This window comes from Nicotiana tabacum, chromosome 3, assembly GCF_000715075.1.
Source record: "Nicotiana tabacum cultivar K326 chromosome 3, ASM71507v2, whole genome shotgun sequence".
Taxonomy (NCBI): Eukaryota; Viridiplantae; Streptophyta; class Magnoliopsida; order Solanales; family Solanaceae; genus Nicotiana; species Nicotiana tabacum.
The window spans coordinates 13,868,068-13,878,262 of record NC_134082.1 but is presented as its reverse complement, the minus strand read 5'-3'; the positions used below and the strand labels follow the sequence as shown (position 1 = coordinate 13,878,262).

At 37.2% G+C, this 10,195-nt stretch overlaps 1 long non-coding RNA gene across 1 annotated transcript; it reads right to left on the bottom strand.

Moving 5' to 3' along the window:
- Positions 1-2,068: 2,068 nt before the first annotated feature.
- On the bottom strand, positions 2,069-5,693 carry LOC142179394 (uncharacterized). The gene is made up of 2 exons (XR_012707401.1): positions 5,222-5,693; positions 2,069-2,339 (listed from the first exon to the last, which is right to left on the bottom strand). It is a non-coding gene; the product is annotated as an uncharacterized LOC142179394 (long non-coding RNA).
- Positions 5,694-10,195: the final 4,502 nt, after the last annotated feature.

Below are 10,195 nucleotides of genomic sequence, written 5' to 3'. Positions count from 1 at the left end.
TGTGTCATTGCTTCATGATTAGACTAACTTTCAAGATCAGGCTGAGAATTATGTGTGCATGTCATGTCAATAGAATCAAGCTAAAAAGGACTATAAAAGGAAAAGTAACCTAAACAAAAACTGACCAGAACTAATAAAAAATAGGAGATTGCATTAGACAGATGGTGAAAAGGGTTTGAACAAAACAAGCAAAATGGATATGGCTTACAACCCTGGAACAATCCTAGATAACACTAGATGAGTTACTACAATAAAACAAACTAGGCAAAAAGAAAAAGAAGAGTTTGAGCCACAAGACAATATCCGGATTACAGCCCCAAAATAACCCGGATAAACAGAAATGACAACAAAATAAATCACCAAAACTCCTCCCTGGCTAGCCAAGAAAGGAGTGCCTTTTCCAATTACCAAACTCGACATCTTAGCCACTGGATTGCACATCAAAATTACAGGGACACTTACCAATTTCAATATCATTAACTTCATTCAGCAAGTTCCCAAGAGGATTCTCATACTCCCTGTTACCACGCATCTTCCCCACAAAGTGTGCATCATCATATGCAGGTAAAGAATTTTGTGCAATGTTCTGGGTGTCACTGTCCTGGACCACAATTATACCTTCTTGAATCATTCTTTCTATCTCCCTTTTCAAATCCTGACAACTTTCCACATTGTGCCCCTGGGCATTTGAATGGTATTCACACCTTTTAGAAGGGTCAAAGCTTCTTGCACGCGGGTCCACATGATTCGGAGGAATAGGTGCAATCAGGCCATAATTCTTTAATTTCTCAAACAAGCTTACGTAGGACACTCCTATCGGTGTAAAATTATCTTTCAACCTTTATTTACCTCTATACCCCTGGCTTAGATGTGGGTTGTTGGGTGCCCAAAAAAGTTGTGAAGGCGAAAGAGTATTTTGGGATGCTGATGCTCGCCCCAAGGAGTAACCCAGTGGTTGGACAGATGGCCGGACATTGTTCGGAGGATAGTACTTGGGTGGATTTTGTGGAGCTCGGTATTGAGGCTGAAAGCGTTTAGCAGGAATTCCCACTGGATCATGTCATTGGCGGGTCTCAGCAATATCTTTTCTATCAATCGGAGAACTGACCCGAGTAACTTGTTCATTCCATCTTAACCAAAACTCTCTAAAACTTTCCTTGGGTATCGGGGACTTTGAACACAATCTCGCTAGAGGATCGAGGAAGAGTAGCTGGTGTAGGAGCTACAAAAATAGGAGTCGATGTCGGAGCAGGGTATGAGGTTATTTTGGCTGGTGGAGCATGGAAAATTTGGGAGGAAGTGCCAGGGTGATTGTAGTAAGGGGTAAAGCACGGTGCATGTTGAGGGGAAAGGTCGACGATATTGGGAATCTGTGATTGGGAGAGTAGTGGAATGGAAGCAGGGTTTTCTGTGTAGTTAGTGGGGAATGAAGGTGGAGGATGCCCCCTGATTCAAGACTGGTACATTTCTGCCATTTGTTGTTTCAATCTTTGGACCTCCTCTTTCAATTCAGATTCCGACTTCTCAATCTCCATCGACGGGTCAATAATTCTTGTGTCCAAGTCTTTGCTAGCCATGGATACCTTGCTCTTTGATCTTGTGTTGTCCAGATGAATCACCAAAGTGCCACAAACTAACCACCCTCTATTATGATAACAATGAAAGTAACAAAGAGGAGCAAAACAATGTCAACATGTTAGGGTTAGAGCATTTATCAGATAGAAATATCACATTTCATGCAATGCCCCTATTCATAATTAACGGTTCTAGAATGGCTTCGAGGGTACGAAGGTCATATGGCATCATCCCAATTTCACTCTTCTTGACCCATTTTCTTCTTCATTTTCCTTCTAACACTGCTTGGCTATTCAATTCTTTCCCCCTCTTTTCTTTTAATTGTCAATCTTTTCTTTCCTCTCATTTCTCATATCCACAATTTCATCTCTTTTTTTCTTTTTCTTTTTCTCTCTTTTTTTCAATGATTCAATCGAACCTTATGTAGGTTGCCTACGTATCATGTCTCTCATGAATCAGATCAAGCGTAGTTCTTAAAAAGTAATGGACAAAATAAACAAAGAAACAAAAATCTTTTTGGGATTTTTCATTTATAATTTTTTTGGATTTTCAAATACAAAACAGGAAGTACTATAACAAAAGACTCGACAATCTTAACTAGACTGACAGACTCGATACTACTGTACAAGACTAAAAATTAAAAGACAACCTAAGATAGACTAAAAAATAAAAAGTTTCCTCAAGCAACTCGTGCATGCAATGGTTTTGACTAGAATGGTCCTGGAGTATTTGTCGTGCTCAAACTCTAGCAAATTGATATATACCTGAATGGAAAAATAAGATCAAATAGAGTTAGTGACTCAAGACACATGTGACGCCACGACACCTTCTATTGGACACATGCAAGGCACGATTAAGGCTATTTTTGCAAGATGACCTATGCAGCCAAAATGTGGCTATTAGTGCAAACTTAACAAAGATGACCTCAAAGACATGGACATACCTCACTAAAGCTTATATGGATTCGAACTCCCAAAAATCATGACCCAAAATTAATTTGCAGAAATGACCCATTTTGCAAAAGCGGCCGATATGGCCCGAGGTGGCTAAAGATGCAAACTCAAAAAGGAAGGACCTTAAAGTAATATGACACCTAGTTGTGGACTCAAAATCCTAAGACATGGGTAATTGAGCCACTTTTGCGAAAATGATCCCATTTTGCGAGAATGGCCGATATGGCCAAAAAGTGGCTAGACATGCAAATTCAACAGGAATGGCCCTTGAAGTGAGAGGACACTTTATTGTAGACTCAAGGCTCTAAGACAGGAGATAACAAACTACTTTGAGAAAATAATCCTATTTTGCAAAAACGGCTGATATGGCCAAATATGGCTATACATGCAAGATTTGGCTACGACCCCGGAAGCCAAGAATCTAAGACTTACTAGGAAGACCGGACCCTATGTGGGTTGCCTACGTATCTCGCCCTGAAAGACGAGAATCAGGTATGCGTAGTTCGGGAAGATTGGATACGGGATAGAAATTTAAAAAAAAGCATCTAATTCGAAAAAAACTATATATTTGTCTTTTTGAAAAAAATGATGGAAAATGTAAAAAAAAAATGGATTTTCTTTTTCTTTTTTTTTTTGAAAAATGGTGGGAAAGTACAAAATCTTTTTGGATTTTTTTTTTAAAAAAAAATTTGAAAATATTGGGAAAGTGTAAAATCTTTTTTGGATTTTTCATTTTCATTTTTTTGTCTTTTTTTTTTTGAAAAAGTAGTGAAAGAAAAATATAATTGGCCCCTACTTGCTTCATCTTTCACCTTCTTTCCCAAGCATCGGTCCGCCAAATGACCTTTTTACCCTCAAAGATGCAACATGTATCATATAGGGATGATTGAATGTCTTTTTGGGCCACGGGTCCATTTTGACAAAATTTGGATACGCTTCCTACAAAGGGACACGGTACCTGGGACCGAGCCCTACTAGATCTAAATGACATGATGCAAATAAAAATGACCTAAAGGCTGACCTAAATTTGGTGTTCACTAACAAGGCAATTCGGGGGAGCGTATGGTTGATGGTGGTTGTTCAAACTTTCCACCCACTCCATACGTCCGACGGCCCCCTGCTAAAATAAGGGTGACTCAACGAAGAGTTCGTGTACGCGAAGCTTACTCCGAGACTTGTTGCAGAAAGAATTGACCGGGTAATGCATATGATGACAGTTATAAAGCAGTAACACATAAAGCAAAAACTGTAAACATATAAACAACTAGCAAATAACAAAATATAAAAACATAATAAAAATTAAGTAAAGCTAATGAAAAAACATACAAAACCTCAACCAAATATTCTAAAAGCCAACAAAATCAAGTACCAGCTCGAACCCGCAAGTCCATAGCAGAATCGCCTGAGATGTCACACCCCTTTTTTTTACAAACTTCACTTAACCCTCTTATTATAAATAAAAAGATTGAGTAAAGCTCAAACGGGTTTTCAATTTAGAAAGTGACAAAAGATGTGTTCAAAAGGAGATAACTAAGAGTCGCCACCGGATATTTATTTCGGTGTACCGGGTCACCGTTTTTTTAAAATGATTTTCCTTTAAAACACTTTAGACTCCAAAACTAAGTCCACACTAGAGATTCGGGTAAGGGAGTTCATTTGACTCTAGGAGAAGGTGTTAGGCACTCCCCAAGTCCCGTAACTAGTACGGTTGCGTACTCGATCAAGTTGGCTTTTAAAATATTCAATTGAGGTAGAAAACACAAAAAAAAAAACATACAAGAGGCTCGAAATCGTCCCCACCTAATAAGATAAAAATAAAGTAAAAATAAAAATACTATTCTATGCTTCCTCAAAATGTTCCATCGCTGGTTACCCCGGATAAAAATATATACAAATTTCTCGGGACATTCCCGGATATATTCAACTAAAGGAACGACCCCTCGCCTCGAAAGAAATAATAAAACCTAAGGCTTGCCTATCCAAACATAATTGGCCTAACCATGCTCCTAGCGATCAAACGGGTATAGCGAAATAAAGAACTAACAAAATAATCCAAAGATAAAATTCTTATAACTTTTCCAATTCTCTTCCATGACAATTTTTGCCTTAAGGATTCCAAATGTCATTTTGATTTTTAAGTCAAACGAACCCCCACATCCCATTCAGCAATTAAACGATAAAATCCAACAACCACCAATTTGAAACTATTAGTAAACTATCGTTCTTTTAATTAAGCCTTGTTAATATTAGCTAATGAACCCACCGTAATCTCTAAAGCCAATCACAAAGAACATGAGAGCAATATGAAATCCAACTAAACAAATACATTCTTAATTTCAAACACCCATGTACCATATAACTTCATTTCTTCAAAATTTACTACGCAAAACTGAACAGAAAGACAAGACAAGAATCTGACCTTAAAAGAATGAGTTTGAACCTAGATTGTTTGACGGTTTTAGTACTCAATAACGCACAGGACCACAGACAAGATTTCAAACGGAAAACCTCGCCGGAAAATTAAAAGTCAACCGGATCTGATTTTATATAACCAAAGTCACCAAAATAATATGAAATGAGAGAACAATGGTTAGGCCGGAAAAATAACAGATGTTGTCAAATTTATTAAACCCAAACGGCCAGATCTGAAATTCAGGCGATAAAAAATAGTAAATCGGCACGACACTACTTACACGACAACAAACAACGTGCGAATGAATGAAGCAGCAGTGGCGTCGAATGACGAAGGATGTCGGAGTTTGTCGGAGTTTAAACGATGACTATTTTTCTTCTTCTTCTCTTTTTGGTAATTCAGCTGCTACTCGTTCGTTTGGGGATGGAGAAACACCGGCTGGTTGGGTTTGGTTGTTGGAGGGTGGTCGTGTGGCTGGTGAGGGCGTGGTGATGGGCCGCTGGCTGGTCTTTTCCGGCGAGTCCCGATAGTTATTTGGTTGTTGCTATCATGAAGGATATGAGGGGGTCGTTGTTTGCTGGGAAAAAAATGAACGATGGGGGTCCTATGGTCTGTTAGAGAAGACGATAATCAGAGTAGGGGTCTCGTTCCAGCTGCTGCAGCTTAGTCCCTTAGGTCTTGTTTATTTTTGGTTCTTTATTGTATATTCTCCTAGGGGTCTAGGTTTGGGCTTTTTTATCTCCTTAAGGGAAATTGGGTATGGGCTAACAAGATTTGGGCTTCATATTTGGGCAAAAAATTCTATATAATTGGGCTAAGGAAAAGCTAAAAATTTAATCTACTTCTAAAAATAATTATAAGAAGAAACAAGTAAAACTAAAAATTAAAGTTGAAATTATTATAATAAATTATTATATTTGAAATGGAACTAAAAATTAAAGTTGAAACTATTTTTGGTATTTTCAGAGATTATATTAAAATAAAATAGGTTCAAAGTAACATATCTTTCTAAAAATATCTAATACGTGAATTAAATAGAGAAATATGGAACTATTTTTGTAATTTTTAATTTTTGTTCTTAAAATAAAGTAAAGGAGTTAAAACTAGGTAAAATAACAATATTAGGCCTAAACTAAATATCTAAAAGCTAAAAGAGTAAAATTTTGGGAAGGGTCAAAAATTACATGTCTACGGTGCAATTTAAAGCACATACCGACCAACTTTGATCGGTAACATATTTTAATAATTTAATTTTACCGACCAAAGTTGGTCGGTATATTTAAATTACGTTATTTTATTAATTATTAAAATTTTAAAATTAGCGACCAAAGTTGGTCGGTAGAGTAATATATATATTTTTTAAAAAAAATTAAAATTTAACCATACAGACCAAAGTTGGTCGGTAAAGTTGAAATCTGGGTAATTCTTGTTCATTAACCGACCAACTTTGGTTGATAATCTTTTATTTATTTATTTTTTAAAACTTAACCGACCAACATTGATCGCTAATCAACAGAATTTCTTTTTAAATTAGGAACCGACCAACTTTGATCGGTTTGCTTGGTTTTTATTTTGGCATAAATGCCTGTTTTGGCAGCTACTCCACCTGCCAACATACCAAAATCCCTAAACACAACAACAACAACAACAACAACAACAACAACAACAACAAAAATAATAACAACAACAACACAATTCAATAAATATATTAAAACTAACAAATTAAAGTTCAATAGAACTAAAAAATCCAAAACCAAGTTAAAACTTATTACAACTAGTTCAAAACCGGTTCTATTTGTCTAGTTCAAAGTATATAAAAGTCGGGGAGTGTTTTGTACAACATCATCATCTCCATCTCATGAACTTTCATCTAAAAGACGGTGTCGAGAAGGGTCTTGTGTAGGACGAGAAGAACAACCACGGGGAGAACGAGAGGAACGATCACGGGGAGGACGGGAGGAACGATCACGGGGAGGACGGAAGGAACGCTCACGTTCAAGTCGAGCCTCTAGTGATGACTCACGAGACCGGGGCAACGGAAAAGCTCCAGTAGATAGGAGAGTTCTGATCTGAGCTTGCATGCCAAGGAACTGAGCCTCTCTAACTTTTTCTCTTTCCTTGGCCGCTTCTAGCTCGTATGTGAGCTTTGTCACAGTCTCCTCCATAGCGGAGAGGCTCTCCCATAAAGTTGTTCTTCTTGCGAGGAAGTCCCTACTCTTTGCATTCCACATTTATAGCGATGGAATTTCTTAGTAGGAAGCCCGTATACCTTCCCCCATTTTGGACTACCAGCAGACTCCATCCATATTCTTTCAGCATCCTCGTCCGAAGGTTGGGATTGGCTTGCCTGATTCACCAGCTGGCTGAGTGCGAATGAATTCCTCCACATTAGTTTGGTAGCGACCCTATACGAAAATTTAAATTGAATTAGTAAATTAAATTACTTAAAGAAAAGTGAAAGCTTACATATACAGTCGAGGCCAGGTCCTCGACCCACCTTTCTTGATCTGTCTCTTTCTTCTTCTTTACAATATGTGTCTCCTTGAATAGCTCACCATGGTTCATTGGACGCCCCAACTTCCTTTCCTAAAAATAAATTAATTTAGTTAATAAACAGAATAGATATACTTTAAAAATTAAAATAATTTAAGCAATTACGTACCAAACTTCATTTTATTGTCCCTAGGCTGATCGCACCTCCAGTGTGCAAGGAGCCTCCCTTTTCAGATGCGCAAGCTTTCTTTCCTTTTTTGCTCTTCTCTAAGAACTTTGCGGTAAGCCATTTCCTTTACAAATCATCCCATAAATTTTGAAGAAACCAGTCAGGCTTCTTGTTCTTCTTTCTAGCTTCGAAGAAAGTATGCAAAAATCGCTTGCGAGTTTTGTGATGGAATTTGCAGCCACTTCCGCGCTATAGCGGTATTCCCATATACACTTGCTCTGTATTTCAAAAGTTAAATATTATATGAAAATATCATAAATATAAATTATTAAACTGCTTAAAAGAACATGTGTACCTTAAATTGATTGAAAATTTGCTCCTTCAGCGAGAATGGAAAATCAGTCCAAGTCACATAAGGGCCATCATAAAGCTTTCTGATGGCTTTAGTGATTATCCTCGTAGTCTTTATTACTTAGGATGAACCTATAATTTAACAATAAAAACACATTAATATCTTAGTAAAAACTTTACAAAATAATAAACGCAAAAATAACAAATAACTCTTACCTATTATCCTCAGGGACTATGATGATCCTGCCATATTGATCATAATGCACCTCCTCGTCATCATCAACATCATCATCTGAAGCATGTATATCATAGGCATATGTGAATGGTGTAGGGGAGTCAGAGCTATTACCTAGCAGGCGAAGCCCTGAAATAGATGGAGTCGATGATGAAGATGGATGCGATCCCTGTGACTGCGACATAGCTGGACGGACCCCAAGTGGCTGTAATATTGATGGTTGTGACCCGAGTGGTTGTGATCCATATGGTTGTGACATGGATGGATGCGATTCATGCAATGTAGATGGCTGCGATCCACGTGGTTATGAGGCAGTTGGACTGTATATCGGACGTATAGTCTTATGGCCCTGTGATAAAAGACCTGGTATCTGCACGAAGGTGTAGGGCTCGTGATGATGTGGCAACTCAGTATAACTATGAGGTGGAGGATAAGACATAGGCATCTCTGAAGAGGGTGGAGCAGATGGAGTATTATTTTCTACCCTCCTTTTTCCCTTCCTAGCCTTTTCTCGACCCAAGAACCAGTAGGGTCATTGTTACCTTGACCCTTGCCTACCATGTGCATAATATAAGACATATTTAGATTAAAATATATAAGAAACTAGCTATAAAACGAGAGTTATTTAAAAAATCAACTTTTTAAAACTCATCGACGTATTGTTCCCATCCGAGAATTCTTCGTCCTCACTTGTTTGAGCTTCATTAGTTGATTCTTCGTCCTCATTTTTTATAATTGTTACTTTATTTATATCAACTTCTTCCAATATGTGTTCAGGATGTTCCAAATTATTTTCTAGCTGATCCTCCACTATTTGGTGAACACTGGAGATATCATTTTGATATGCAACATCTAACACATTCTCGACTTCTATCCTATCTATAGGATTAGTTTTTATTACAACCCACCAATCGCACTTATTCCGCTGCAATGGATAAGGGGCATAATACACTTGCCTAACATTATGTGCAATTATGAAAGGATCATAGCGATCATACTCCCTCGTATGATTAACCTCAATTATGTTGTATTGGTTGTGTACTCTTGTACCTCTTGTTGGATTTGGGTCAAACCACTTGCATCTAAAAAGTATCAATTTCTTATATGGCCGACCTGTATATTCTAGTTCTATTATTTCTTTGAGCACACCATAATAATCAATATCTCCAACTTGGTTGTCATCACCACCTTGAACCCGCACCCCGCTGTTGTTGCTATTTTTATTTTAGAGCAATCTTCTGTATGGAACTTATAACCATTCACTACGTACTTAGACATTGTTGTGACCTAAAGCCTAGGTCCCCAAGATATATCTATCAAAAATTGATATTATTTGGATCATTTACCTATATAATGTTAAAAATATTCATAAGTTAGCATAACTTACAAACATTATTTACCTACATAGTGTTAGAACATTATCAGGATAAACTTATAAATTGTTTGAAACATGTATCAAATCTTGTATATACATCATCATGGCCAAATTGACCCACGAAGTGACTGTGACACATCAAATATTTTTAGTAGTTGCATCGAGATGTAATCACAGTAAATTTTATATTTTGATAACTAATAAATCAATACTTACTTGAGAAATGGTACAACTTCGGGACAATTTAGCAACACATGAAGTGTAGCTGACTTGTACTCCATATCACTCAAACTTCTCTTTCTAACATCCTTAGAACATCGGCCTGGTTGATTGAATATGGACATTGGCAGATATAATGGATCATTCACACATTTGACCGTGTGCCTATTGGGCCTATTCCTAAAACATGGCACGTTACTCTCAAAATAATAAGAACAAAAATGAGCAGTTTCCTTTGCAAGATAAGCTTCACATATAGATCCTTCAATCATATTCCTCTACTTAACAAATTGTTTGCATTTGCCAATTGTCCTACACAATGTCATGTTAACCAAGAACATTCAAATAAAATAGAAAATTACATCAAACTTATAATATTACCTCTCAAAGGGATACATCCATCTGCATTGAA